This window comes from Aotus nancymaae, unplaced genomic scaffold (assembly GCF_030222135.1).
Source record: "Aotus nancymaae isolate 86718 unplaced genomic scaffold, 86718_ANA_hifiasm-v0.15.2.pri h1tg000036l, whole genome shotgun sequence".
Taxonomy (NCBI): Eukaryota; Metazoa; Chordata; class Mammalia; order Primates; family Aotidae; genus Aotus; species Aotus nancymaae.
The window spans coordinates 64519318-64534488 of NW_026988450.1; the positions used below are offsets into that span (position 1 = coordinate 64519318).

The window sequence follows — 15171 nt, forward strand, 5'->3', positions numbered from 1 at the left end:
TAGACCACAAATTCAGCAGAAGCCCTGAGTATAACACTACTGTTTTAAAAGCTAATGCAAACTTAGGCTGTAATGACAGAAATGACATTTCTAATGCAAGAAAAGTTACGGTTTCAGGGTTTTCTGCCCTCCTCAGGCCACATATGGCTTATTGTAGTCTCTGGATGAGGAGAATATCCAAAGGAGAAAGGCCAGGATAGTGAGACATCTGCAAACTAAGTCAAAGGACTACTGGCTCAAAGAACTAGAGATTTTTCCTGGGCTAGAGAAAGGGGTCTGGAGTAGAGCGATTAGGAAGAGACAGGGTACCTTTCTTCAAATAATTAAAGGAACTGTATTAGGAAAAACTGAGGTTTTTATTTTTAATTTTAGCTAATATATTATAAAACCTAGTAATTTAGAAGGAAAAAGAATGGAGAAATGTTATAAAGAGGATAACCGAGGCTTATTCTCAGAAAGAGCTGGTTTAACAATGACAAATGCCTAACAATTGTAAGGGCTAACTTAGAAGCACAGAGATGTCTGTTCCCAGAGGTGTCCAGAGAGAAGCTGAATGATAGAATGACAGAATCACAGCATGGCAAGGACATTTCCTAGATGTCTTCTCCAATGAGCAAGAGGATGGACTCGAGTCTATATGGAATCTTCCAGCAATAATGTTCCATGACTTTAATTGAGAGTGAGATAGAGATTTAATAGCTGAATGTGTTGGGGATGAAGGAGGGGAAGGTGTCATCTTGCTTCTTGAAATTTGGATTTAATGTAAATCATATATTAAAAGCCATCTAAGAGCAATGCAGAGAAAATTACTCTTTGGTCCACCAATTATTGTTTAATATTTGTTGATTTTAGCTTCACAGATTTTTCAAAACCTATATGTATACATATATATACATATTTATTGATTTTGTTCAAATTTAACCTAAAGTTGGCTTTTTACATATTTTAAATTTGCCCTAAATGTTTATAAATGGTAAACTGAAATCTAACTGGATTTGTAAACATCAAGTTTCAACAAATGAAAGGCAGCCGACTGTTCAAACCATGTCCAAACCAGGGAAATGCCAAGCTCTAACCAATTTGGCTGTTTCCGTACCTCACTTCCATTTTCTGTACGTCATTTTTTTCTAGCCATAAATCTACAACATGCCTGCCCAGGAGTTCCTCTGAGCTGACTCTCGCTCCGGAGGCTGCCCCATTCAAGAATCGTTCTTTGCTCAATTAAACTTTGTTTAATTTGTCTAAGTTTTTAAATTTAAAAAAATTTAATTTGTCTAAGTTTTTCTTTTAACAACTTTTAACAAACATGATATTATCATAACATTTGAATTTTAGAATTAATCTTTATGCCCCCGATTTTATTACCCAATATATATTTTTTCTGTTAGATGAATATTTAAATTTCATCTGAAATCACAGTAGATCCAGTCATGGCATTGTTTGTATAAACAACTGACTTCCTCAGTATAGTCAGATCAACCAGTTTGGGCAACCAGTCTAACTGAATTTCTTAAACAATCAAATCAGCAAATATTTATCTCTTACCATGTACAAGGAACTGTAGAAAGACAAAGCTACTGACAGTATGATTGGAGAAATACTGCAACATAAGAGCATGCAAAAAATAAATTCAAACAAAAAAGTATCAATACTACCATAGAGCAAAGTAAATCTGACATAGGGCAGTAGAAAACTAATTAACAAATTGAATGCCATTAATATATCTAGGAATATTGATTGCATATAAACCACCTTTACGGTAGGGTAGCTAGATAAGATTTTTGAAAAGGAAGTGGGGTTTGTGATGGGCTTTGAAAAATAGATGACAATTCACTGGGCAGGGAGAATGGCATTCTAGGCACAATGACATGAAATAAAAAAGAACATTGATGAAAAACTTTAAGGCATACTTCAGGAAATTTAATAGAATCATTTGGTCAAAGACAAAGGCCTGTGGGAGGCATTATAAGGTGTTAGCTAAAAATATAAGCCTTTGTGGCAAAAGAAAAAAGAAAAGAAAAAAAAGGACAGCTTTTAGTTAAGTCTTGGGTATAAATTCTATCTCTATGACTGTTAACTTTGTGTGAGCTTTTCAAAGATACCTGAATTTCAGTTTTCTGGCATGAAAAATGGACATAACATCTACTATCTGGTTGTAGCAAGGATTAAATTAGAAAATGTAGCTAAAGCATTTAGCCCAGGACCTAACAGAATAAAAAGATTCAAAAGTCTTTTCTGTAAATATTAGTGCTAAGACTGATATTATGTAAGAAAATAGAGTATGCAATAAAGTCTACAGAGAGATCTGGCCAAAGGATTTAACCTTGAAACTGTTACTGAAGGGCCTGAGAAAGGGAGAGGCAACAGGAAAGAGGTATTCTTAGGGAGATGCATTATATAGCTTTGCATGCATTTGATCGGTGTGGTAAACTGGAGTGGGATAAAAATAAATTAAGATAGAAAAAATGGACAAGAATATATTGAGAAATTACATGTTGGATATCATAGGCACCTAGATTGCACTGGGTGTGTGGACTTAGAAAACAAAGCAAGAAAACAGTCAAAAGGTATACATAGACACTCTAGACATCAAAAAGAGCAAGGCCTCTAAATCAAAGTTGATCACTGTATTAGTCAGGATTCTCTTAGAGGAACGGAACCAATAGGATATATGTGTGTGTGTGTGTATGTGTACGTGTGTGTGTATATATATGTATTGCGCCCACTAGATTAAGGGTGGATCTGCCTTCCCCAGCCCACTGACTCAAATGTTAATCTCTTTTGGAAACACCCTCATAGACACACCCAAGATCAATACTTTGTACCCTTTAAGCCAATCAAGTTGACACTCAGTATTAACCATCACAGGTTTACCCCTTGTCAACTCGAACCCATACACATCTCCTGAGACCATACGTAAGTTTCAAATAAAGACAATAATAAGGTCATAATTATGCCTAACATAATACAACTATCCTTCATACAACTCAAAATGCACTAATCCCCAACCCAAATAGTATTACATAAAGTTAACAATACTTAAATGCTGATATGAAGGCAATAAAGCTTATGTCACATGATAAAGGAGAAAGGAGATCAAATGAAGATATTTACTTAGTACAAGTGTATACATGCACAAACATATTTTTTACAAAAGAAAGAGGAAATACTCATGACAATTAGAGTCCTCGTTTCTGCAGCTGATCACCTGGTCATAGCTGGTATTGGTGACTACCTTCTTCTATTACACATTCTGTATTCCCTTTGCCTTCAGCAAGCACCTCAGCAGGTCATGGATTTTTCCTGGTAGAATGACCCAAAACCTTCATTCCTGAAGGGTCTGGGTTACTTTTAGTCCCGCCTGGATTTGGCTGTTGTAGTTTCCCATTGACCTTAATCACAAGGCATGTTAATAGTAAGAGATGCCCTATTGGATCTCCGTGCTTTCTCTTCCTTACCTTTATTGTGGAATAGTAGACTGATTTCATCTTGATAGTTCAGGTCAGTCACCCCAGTCAACACTATAACTCCCTTCTTAGCCTGTTGACTTAAAGGTAGGAGGAGCTCAAAGTGTCGAGGTGGCAATCTTAACTTCCACTTTAATGGAATTGTTTGTCTCCTGGTGGCAGCATTCCTCTCTCCGGAACTAAGACTTCCAGGCCGGCAGAATGTAATGTCACAGGAGGAAGAAACAAGTATTTTGCTAGTGGATCACTAGGGGTGATGGTGAGCGGTGCCACTTTCACTTCTACCCCTCAATTCCTGGACTCATGAATCCTGAATATGGGAGAAATAGTACCATATATTGGATGCTGATTCAGAGCATACGTGGCCTTCTGGAAAACTTTGCCCCAGCCCTGCAAAGTATTGTCACCTAGTGGGCATTGTAATTGTGACTTCAAAAGGCCATTCCACCATTCTATCAATCCAGCTGCTTCAGGATGATGAGGAACATGGTAAGACCAGTGAATTCCATGAGCAAGAGCCTATTGTTGCACTTCTTTAGCTATAAAGCAAGTGCCTTGGTCAACTGTCTGGAATACCATGACGGTGGATAAGACATTCCTTGAGTCCACGGATGGTAGTCCTGGCAGAAACATTGTGTGCAGGATAGGCAAACCCATATCTGGAGTGTCTATTCCAGTGAGGACAAACCTCTGCCCTTTCCATGATGGAAGAGGTCCAGTATATCAACCTGCCACCAGGTAGCTTGCTGATCACCCTGAGAAATGGTGCTATATCTAGGGCTCAGTGTTGGTCTCTGCTGCTGGAAAATTGGGCACTCAGCAGTGGCTGTAACTAAGTCAGCCTTGGTGAGTAGGAGTTCATGTTGCTGAGCCCATGCATAACCTCCATCCCTGTCAATATGGCCATTTTGTTCCTGGGCCCATTGGGTAATGGCAGGGGTGGCTGAGGAAAGATGGTGAGTGGTGTCCACAGAATGGGTCATCCTATCCACTTGATTATTAAACTCCTCCTCTGCTGTGGTCACCTGTTGGTGAGCACTCACATGGGATACAAATATCTTCACAGTTTTTGATCACTCAGAAAGGTCCATCTACATATCTCTTCCCCAAGTTTGTCAATAATTTTCCAGTCATGCTTCTTCCAAGTCCCTGACCATCCAGCCAAACCATTGGCTACAACCCATAAATCAGTATAGAATCACACATCTGGCCATTTCTCCTTCTATGCGAAGTGCACAACCAAGTACACTGCTCGAAGTTCTGCCCACTGGGAAGATTTCCCTTCACCGCTGTCTTTCAGGAATGTCCTAGAAAGGGGCTGTAGTGCTACAGCTGTCCACTTTCAGGTGGTGCCTGCATATCATGCAGAACCATCTGTGAACCAGGCCCTAGTCTTCTCTTCCTCTGTCAACTGATCATAGGGAACACCCTGTGAGGCTGTCAGGTGCCAGCTGGGAGAGAGAAGGCAGGGTGGCAAGAGTGGAGACCATGGGCATTTGAGCCACTTCCTTATGTAACTTATTTGTGCCTTCAGGACCTGCTCAAGCCCAATCTTGAATATACCACTTCCATTTGATGATGGAATGCTGCTGTGCATGACCCACTTTAGGGCTAGATGGGTCAGAAAGCACCCAGTTCATGATAGGCAGTTCAGGTTGCTTGGTGACTTGATGACCCATAGACAAACGTTCAATTTCCACCAAAGCCCAGTAACAGGCCACGAGCTGTCTCTCAAAAGGAGAGTAGTTATTTGCAGAAGATGGCAGGGCCTTGCTCCAAACTCCTAGAGGCCTCCGCTGTGATTCTCCTATGGGTGCCTGCCAAAGATTCCAAACAGCATCCCTATCTGCCACTGATACCTCAAGCACCCCTGGATCTGCTGGTCCATGGACCAAGTGGCAGAGAAGCTTGCTGGACCTGTTGAAGAGCCTTCTCCTGTTCTGGATCCCACTTAAAACTGGCAGTCTTTCAAGTCACTCAATAAATGGGCTAGAGTAACACACCCAAATGAGGAAGGTGTTGCCTCTAAAATCCAAATAGGCCCACTAGGCATCGTGCCTCTTTCTTGGTTGTAGGAGGGGCCAAATGCAGCAACTTAACCTTTACCTTAGAAAGAATATCTCTACAGGCCCCACACCACTGAACTCCTAGAAATTTTACTAAGGTAGAAGTTCCCTGCATTTTATTTGTATTTATTTCCCATCCTCTGGCACACAAATGTCTCACCAATAAGTCCAGTGCGTTTGCTACTTCTTGATCACTGGATCCAGTCAGCATAATGTCATCAGTGTAATGAACCCGTGTGATATCTTGTGGAAGCCAAAAGCAATCAAGTTTTCTTCAAATAAGATTATGACACAAAGCCAGAGAGTTGATATGCCTCTGAGGTAGTACAGTAGAGGCAGATTACTGGTCTTGCCAGCTGAAGGCAAATTGCTTCTGGTGGGCTTTATGGACAGGAGTGAAGAAAAAGGCATTTGCCAAGTCAATGGCTGCATTCTAGGTGCCAGGAGATGTGTTAATTTGCTCAAGGAATGAAACCATATCTGGTACAGCAGCTGCAACTGGAGTCATCACTTGGTATAGCTTATGATAATCCACTGTCATTCTCCAAGATCTGTCTGTCTTCTACAAAGCCCAAATGGGAGAGTTGAATGGGGATGCGGTGAGAATCACCACCTCTGCGTCTTTCAAGTCATTGATGATGGCACTAATCTCCGTAATCCCCCCAAGGATATAATATTGTTTTTGATTTACTATTTTTCGAAGTAGAGGCAGCTCTAATGGCTTCCATTTGGCCCTTCTCACCATAATAGCCCTCACTCTACCAGTCAGGGAGCCAATGTGGGGGTTCTGCCAGCTGCTAAGTATGTCTATGCCATTTATGCATTCTGGCACTGGGGAAATGACCACAGCATGAGCCTGGGGACCCACTGGTCACACTGTAAGTTGGACCTGAGCTAAAACTCCATTAATTACCTGACCTCCATAAGCCCCTACTTTAACTGGAGAACCACAATAACGTTTTGGGTTCCCTGGAATCAACGTCAGCTCAGAGCCAGTGTTCAGTAGTTTCTGAAACATCTGGTTATTTCCCTTTCCCCAGTGCACAGTCGCCCTGGTAAAAGACCAGAGATCTCCTTGGGGAAGAATGGGAGAAAGATTCACTGCATAAATTGTCAGTAATGTAGTGGGGTCTTTCCTCAAGGGGATCCAGCCTCATCTTCATTCAAGGGGTTCTGGGTCTGTAAACTGGCTCAAGTCTGGAAATTGATTGAGGGGCCATGAGTCTCTGTTTTTATCATTAAAATTAGACTTTTGCCTATTCGACTTAGAAGTTTCCTGTTTATATAATTTAAGTGGAATGCAGTAGGCTTCCCTATCAATTTCACTTCTACGAACACCATGATTAATTACCCAATGCCAGAGCTCTACATAAGTCACACTATTCTGATTGCCACTTTGCCTCTGCTCTCCATTATGGTAGCTACACCCACTGTGCCAGTTGGTCCCTGCCACCCCAAGATCCAATTATTCCCATTGTAAACACGCACACACACACAGACACATACACACACACACACGCTGTCTGCAAGCTGAGGAGCAAGGAGAGCTGAGTCCCAAAACTGAAGAACTTGGAGTCCAGTATTCGAGGGCAAGAAGCATCCAGTACTAGAGAAAGACGTAGGCTGGGAGACTAGGCCCGTCTCTCCTTTTCACATTTTTCTGCCTGCTTTACATTTGCTGGCAGTTGATTAGATTGTGCCCACCAGATTAAGGGTGGATCTGCCTTCCCCAGCCCACTGACTCAAATGTTAATCTCTTTTGGAAACACTCTCACAGACACATCCAGGATCAATACTTTGTATCCTTCAATCAAATCAAGTTGACAGTATTAACCATCACAATCACCCAGTTTACAGCTTGGAAACTGAGAATGCTGGCCCATGCAGTAGACATAGTGAAGCTAGGCTGAGAGCAAGATTGGAAAGAAAAATGGAGATTTTAGTTTTAGATCTCTAAAGTTTTAGGTGACATCAAAATGCACATATAGAAATGACCTTTACAATTATATAGTTCTTTTGTCCAAACTTGTCTTCGAGTTCAGTGAAGTGAAGAACTAATGTGCTGTAGATTAATAATGACACTACCTTAGTGACAGCTGTATAGATGTCTGTTTCTTTGCAAGATTACTGATGGTGAGATGTGAAAAATTACATGAAAAAGCTCACTCCATCTATTGGGTGAATAAAAGAAACTCACAAATGTTTCTGTGGGATAGACAACACAGATCAAATCGAAAATGGAACCCTTTAGATTGTTTAGTTTAAAGTAAAAGAGGTGATGGAAAGTTTTCTCTGTGCTGGAAGATTTTTAAAAAGGAAAGGGTTTTCAAAGAAAAGCCACAATGTATATGCTTCTAATTATAATATTATGAACAAATGTTTTATAAATAAAAACAGAGGTTTTTGAAAATGTCCCAAATACTGAAGATGTATGGAGTGCATGGTAAATGTGGAATTTTTTAAAAATAGAGAATAATTTAACAGGAACATCAATGTCTAAGAATAAGCTATTTAGTTCAAATAGTTACTTTGAGAATTTACTTATAGCATAAAATAAGAAATATTAAGTGTTTATTTATGATGTTATTATATTGTGGCCTATTATTGAAGTTTAGAAATACACTTATTTCCCTGATAGAGCAAAGTCAACATCTACAAATAAAAATGTGTGTGTGTGTGTGTGTGTGTGTGTGTGTGTATATATATATATATATATATATATATATATATATAACACCTTTCCTGAAAGTATACTATATTGGAGAGATTATATTCTAATATTTTAAAATTTTATGCTTGCTTTGATTGAAAACATATGAAGACATTGCAAAAAGAAAAACATTCTTAAATAGTATTTCACAGCCTCTCCTGTCAGCAAGCAGATGAACTGTGAAGCTTTGTTTAAAGATTTCATTACTGATGTATTAAAATGTATGAAAGATTATTACCTATAAGGGCAATATTGGAAAGTTACAGCTATTTCAACAATTATTACTTATTAATACTTTAAGTTTGGCTTTTCTCAGCAGATGGGAAATGATGAGTACATTCAAAGTAAAATAGTGGAAAGGCAATGATTTATTACTTGAATGGTAAAACACTGCTCCCAGATTTCAATGAGCCTATAATAGGCCCTCTAAATAATTCTTACTCTCCTGCTTTTTCTTCTTGGTCAGCACTTCTATAAAGGCAAGGGTCCTGTGACATCCTTGAACAGCTTAGTATCATCCTGATGCTTCATAAAGTTTCCAAGGATGGCAGAAAATAAAATGGCAAACAGTAAACAAAATAAAGCAAAACATGTTTCTCAAAATGAAACAATCCCTTCTTCACTTATGCAGTTTTTGGAAGAAAAGGAAAGAGATGACTTTTCAAACACATTTTCCAACATGGTAATATAGTTTGGAAGAACATTTTTAAATTAAAACCAATCAAAGTAAACAAAATAAATTGAAAAGCAGGAGTGGGTGATCTTATAAACCAATGGCTTTGAGTCATTAACATCTTCCAAGTGATATAGTACAATGTGACTTCTGCAGTTTTCAGGACAGAAACTATGAAACCATCGTGGGTTAGACAAACTATTCAAATCTGGTGAATCAATTTTTAAAGTCTCAGTGCAAATTCAAGGGTTTGAATTTCCTCTTCTCCCAGCTAAGTCTAATTGAGAGTGAAAAATTATAGCAAAATCAGTGTTTGTTCAGGATTTTATGTATCAGGCATAAGAGGGACTTCTCTAAGAGATTGACAGCCTCACATATACAAGCTCCCACACATCTGGAAAGCTATGTGAGAGGTAGGATGAAAAAAAAGAGAAGTTTTTCATGGTACCTAACCCATTCCTCCTAGATCAGCTGACGGCTTTTTGTCAGACTAGCTTGGGGTGCTGCCTCGGGAAAATCAGTTCATCTTGCTGGGTAAAGAAGGAAATGAGGAAGGCTAGAAAATCTCACTGAATCTACGAAATCTAGTTCATTCTTTGAAACAGTAAAAAGGGCTTCCCACGTCATGTCTGACAACACTGGATAGCTATACTGTTCTTTCAAAGTCCTAGTGCTGATGTGGGATCATTGCAGATTTTAAACTCTACAAGTCAAGACAATTACCAGGTATAGTGAAATTCAGAACCTGCCTATTCAGAAGATTCCTCACTACCAATATCAGTGCTAATGTAGAATGAAAGGCTTATGAATACACAGAGCACTTCGGAAGCTTACCTACCATCTGAACGACTGGGTGGCAAATGGCAAATGACTTCCTTTTAAAGTAGTAAGAAAAACATTTGTGCCATGTACAAAGTCAGTTAGAAGCATTACCAGGAAGGAATTGGGACCCCCAGCAATTAATCTGTCTTTGTGACACAACTTCTACATTATAATAATTTCTGTACTTGTCTTATCTCCCTAGAAGGTAATGTGCTATATAACAGAAATCTAGGATTACAGAACAGATCTGTGCTGACTTGCCGTTTTGCTCACTGGTGGCTACACAGCTCTCCCTTTGCTGGGATGCTGGCATGCATGATTTCTCTTGGACAGTGTTTCTACAAAAGTGAGCAGAGCTCTCTCCTTACTGCTATTACACTTTCCTAGTAGGCTCTGAAAAAGTATCATTCTTTTAGTATTTCTACTGAAAATGTTGTACTATACATTGCTGCAGTACTACACTGGCACTATAACTCATGACTAACATTGCTCAGTTCTTACAAACCACTGTCTCACAGAAGCTGGAGATAGTTTCCCACAATGAGCAGACCATATTTGAGTAATACCACATAGCTTCACATCCAAAAGTTTTTCGCTTTCCCCCAATGAGGGAAATGAAACCCACTGAGACAATATAAACATATCCACCCATAGCAGTAATGGCAGGTGTTGCTATTGACTATGGTACTTCTTCTCACAGGGTCTTTATAGAGCCTCTGAATCCCCCTTATTACAAATCTAGAAAAAAAGGCCAATTGATTGTCTTCAATATGGGTACAAAACGTATGTCCTTTCATTGGCATATTTTTTTTAATTTTACTCCAGAATGGGTTCCTTGCTATATAAGGTTGCAACCTCCAAGACTAAAGGCAGCCTTTGTATTCAGTGTTCAGGAGTCTTGGTTCTGGGAAATAATGATAAGTCAGACAGTGTTTCTTCCAGGAGGTCCTTGGGTTTGCCTGAATACAAAACTTTTGGCAGCCTGCCCTGGCATGGCAGGGCTCCTCACATGTGTTAGTTAGGACATCCCCTTGGACTTGACCTCACTAAGTGAGATCTCCTAAATATTAACATTCCTGCCAAACACAGGTTGAAAAAGTCACTTGCTGACCCTTGGCTAAAGACTAGATACTTCATGTTGGCTCATAAGAAGTGAGAATTTTTCTACCAGGATCCTGCTTCATTCCCTGGCCATTTCTGAAATGAATTTCAGATGCTGCTTATAGTTCAGAATCAAAGCTTAAAATTAGAGTTGACCTTTCTGATACCCAACGTGAAATATACATTTGATCAGTACATTTCTAGGTGCACACGCCCATTTTTAATATTTTGGTCAGAGATAGGAACATCACAAAGCACAACATGGCTTCCATAAACAGATCCTGTGGACTTACTATGCTTCATGATTCCAAAAGGAAGGAGAGAGAAAGGAGAAGAAAAGAGAAGGGGAAAGAAGAGGGGGCAGAAGACAAGAGGCGGAGGGGTAACACTAAGAAGGGAGGGTATGGAAAAATGGAAAGACAGTAATGTGAGTGATGCTACCAAATGCCTCCCTTTATTTCCACAGTTTTTGAAGATTTCTCCCCAAACCATTAGCTCATGGATGCAGTCATTCATTTTTATTGTGATTTTATCATTTCTCCCTCACTAGTTGTGAATATTGCACAATTAGCACATTTCTGAAAACCCCGATGGCCATGTCCTCAAGCTTCCTCCCCAGTTCCTGGAATTTACACTGGAGGACCTCAGCCCTATTTCTGTCTGTGGTTTTGATTCCAGCACAGATTCTGACTACAGAGGCGTCCCCTCTCCTGGCGAATACCTTTTTTCTCCTTGTGGTGATGTTTCCAGTCCATCTTGAGGAGTCATAAAGTGCTATTAAAACAGTCATCCCTCTTAGCCTGTCCTCGGTAGTCATCACACAGTATTGCTATTGTCCAGGGGTTGGAGTCTGAGGCTGAGGCTGAATCGGAAAGTTGGTTTTAGTATCCCAGTAGGGCCAGGGAAAATAAATTCCCGAACGAGAATGTGGCTCTGCGTCAAGCAGCTGGAGAACTGGCCCGAACAGGATCCAGGGGCAGATTATTTGGGTGAGTGTGCATGGCTACGAGACATCAGTTTCATTTGACTAACATGTTCTTTTCCATCCAATTGAATGGATTACCACAGTGTCAAATAAATAATATGTTACCACATTTGGCCCAACAAGAAAAATCCTGGGTATCAATAAGCAAGTGTAAGACCACATGAAAGCCTGACTGTGTTTGAGGAAAACAGGCAGTAAGCCCTCAGGTATCTTAAAACTCAGACATTTTTCTTGTCAAAATGTTCTAGGAGCCAAATTTGTGGGGTCCCTGCTGCTGTGACAACACTCTGGTCTCTGAAGCTCATCCAATGTGGCCCCCATCCCAATTAAACCTTAGGTATTTGTGAAGGCAACCACCAAGGTGGGACAATGGCTCATTACCCAATTCAAAATGCATTCAGTCAACAATTATTAGATGCCTACTGGTTGCCAGGCACAGAGGTGGCATCTGGGGCTGCAGGAAAGGATAATGGGGGTGAGAAGGAATTAAAAAGTGAACATGGCACAAACTCTTGGCTCGCTTTCTAGTGGGGAAACAGACACATATCCACATAATTCTCATATCATGCAATAAAGTGCTATAGAAGAAATACAGGCAAACTGCTCAGGAAACAGGAGATGGGTGTAGGTTGGCCCACCGGAAGGCAGAGAGCCTGGGGATGTCTTCACAAAGCAATGACATTTGGGCTCTGCCTTAAAATATGCTGTTCTGATGCAACATTATTTTTAGAATTTGTAAAATGTACATTATGAACTGTAATAAAATTCCTCCACACCCTTCTCACTCTGTAGCACAAATTAGCATCCATGGCATCTTATAACTGAGCTAGACAAATAATAAGAAAAATAAGAGAGGAATAGTAAGCACTGTTGCAAGCATTTTACATATGCTGGTTAGTTAATTCAGCTCCTGTGATATTTCTGTGCTGTAGGTACTGTCCTTACCTTAAAAACATGAAAATTAAGCACAGAGAAGTTAAATAAATTACCTAAGGTCACACTGCAAGGTCAAACACTGTAGTGTGTACTTTAGACCCGTTCTTTCACTTTGTTCTAACAGCAGCCTTTGCTCTGAGCTGTGTACAATTATTTCAGGGTGGAGGATTGAGGGGATTAAGGATCTGAAGCTTAGAAAGGTTTAGTCTCCTCTCAGTTAGAGCTTTCCGATACAGGACAAAGTATGGCCATTGACCCAGAGGCATGGAAATATATGTGTTGGTGTATTAGAGAAGGCAGATAGAAATACTGTACATACCAAGGGGATTGAAATTCATTATCTAGAAATGGGTAGCTTCTTAAAAGAATAACATTACCTGAGGTGTGCGTTTGTTTGTTTGTTTAATGCTCTAGTGGCACATTAGATAGAGTGCAGGGGAGAAGGCTGCTTGCTGCTTGGTGGCGATCCAAAGAGCTCGGTCAGGAGAGTGGCCATGAACAAAGAGGTGGGCATTTAAAGTAGAATCAAGACAATTTCTGATGACTGGTTGTTTTAGGGCAGAGAAATAAAGGTTAACTCCAAGTCTTCTCACTTTGACCACTGTGCTCAAATATGCCAGTGACACCAATCAAGGTAGGAAATGCAGAAGAATTGCTCAGTTTGATGGAAAAAAAAATAATTGATTTGGTGGCAATCAGTATGAGGTGGCTTACTAAGGAGGAAATTTCCATTAGGAAATTGAATATCAATCTAGAGTGATCCCCTTCATTTTCTTCTCATGTAAGAACAATACATGCCCTAGCATTTTGGGACATTCCTTGGTGGGATAATAATTCAAAGCTAGCTTCTCTTCATGGGGCTGACTTAGCCCCAGACACTGTTCTAACACTCATGTATGACGTATGACTCTTCACAACAGTCTTATGATGAAGGCACCCTATTATCCTCATTGCACAGATGAGGAAATTGCAGCATGGAAAGTGTAGATTATTTTTCCCATGTAGAACAGCCAGAGGTGTGCCAAAGAGATATTCTCCTCTCCCCATATACTATTTCTCATCCATGACTTCAGGGACCTGTGGCTGAGATTCTCCCTCCAAAAGTTTTTTTCCCTATTCTTGGACCTGGGAAGAGGAGAGATAGGTTAAGGATGCAGTGTGTGAGGGGCTGCTCATTACATAATCCCGATGACTTTGGCCTTTATAAAACTCAGCATGCTTGTTCTCAGCTTGAAGATTCTGTCAGACAGTGAATCTCTCTCTTTCTTATTTTCTTTTCTGTAGCAGGGAATGACAGCATTCCTAAGGTGGTTGAAAGGATTCAATAAGTTTATACAACTAAGGTGCCTATTCCTAGCACAGTTACGTGTTCCAGAAATGTTAACTAATATGATGACAATCAAGACAATAATAATGACAGGGCTGACGACTACATATTTATTGCTACACTATTTTCCTCAGTAGTTTAGAGAAGAAACATCAGGTCAAGCCCTCCCTTTTAGACCTCAATCAGAGAGAGAGAAAGATATTACTAGTTGTCAAGATTTAGAATTTAGAGGTCCCTTGTCCATGCATTTTGAGAAAGATCTGGAGACAGGAGAGAAAAGAACCTTTTGTCAGGGTCTAGACAGTCAGAAAAGCTCATCATCCTGCAGTTAGCCTCTTAAGACCACTAAAAGAGAAAAAGTGAGTGAGGTCGTATGAAACAGGGTTAAAGGACACTAAAATATTCACATCCTCCGGGGGCTAGTTCAGGAATAGCAAGACACCAGACTGGGTTTCTTAAGTAAACAAATTCAAGAAGATCAGCCCAAATGCAAGAGAAATCCTCGTTTGGACTTTTAAAACTGAGGCGGGGAAATGCTTGAAACATAAAAGACCAACTTGGACCATCTGGTTCTATAACAGTCTCCCATCAACACGTCCTCACTTGATGAGACCACTATAATAAATGAGGATAGACGTGTTTCACTCCTGTCAACAGCCATACAAGAGGAAAGATAAGAGAAGCTTTTGAAATTGTAGAGATCTTTTGGCTTTAACTATTCCAGAGGCAATTAGTTCCATATGGAAAGCAAATCCATGAGGATAGATTTAACTATCAATTCTGTAGCTGCTTATCAAGAGGCAGTATATTTGGTAACACATACACAAAAGCCAGATCCTGTTACTGTGACACCTGCTTTCACCCAGGCAAGCCAGCAATGAATTAGCCTTTGGCCTCTGATAGTCTGCGTGTCAACTCATTTTAAAGAAATTAATTCATTATACCTGGAATTGATATTAATAATGATAAATTGCCTTTTAAAAATAAGCTCAACTGAGGCAATGCTACATTCAAGAGACCCTAAACTGCTTAAAACACAACAGAAAAAGTCCAAGTAATTCCCCTTATGCCATGGTAAAAGCTA

At 39.9% G+C, this 15171-nt stretch overlaps 1 pseudogene; it reads right to left on the reverse strand.

Annotated features, from left to right (window-relative positions):
- Positions 1–3179: 3179 nt before the first annotated feature.
- On the reverse strand, positions 3180–11594 carry LOC135277931 (uncharacterized; annotated as a pseudogene).
- Between the last annotated feature and the right edge of the window lie 3577 nt (positions 11595–15171).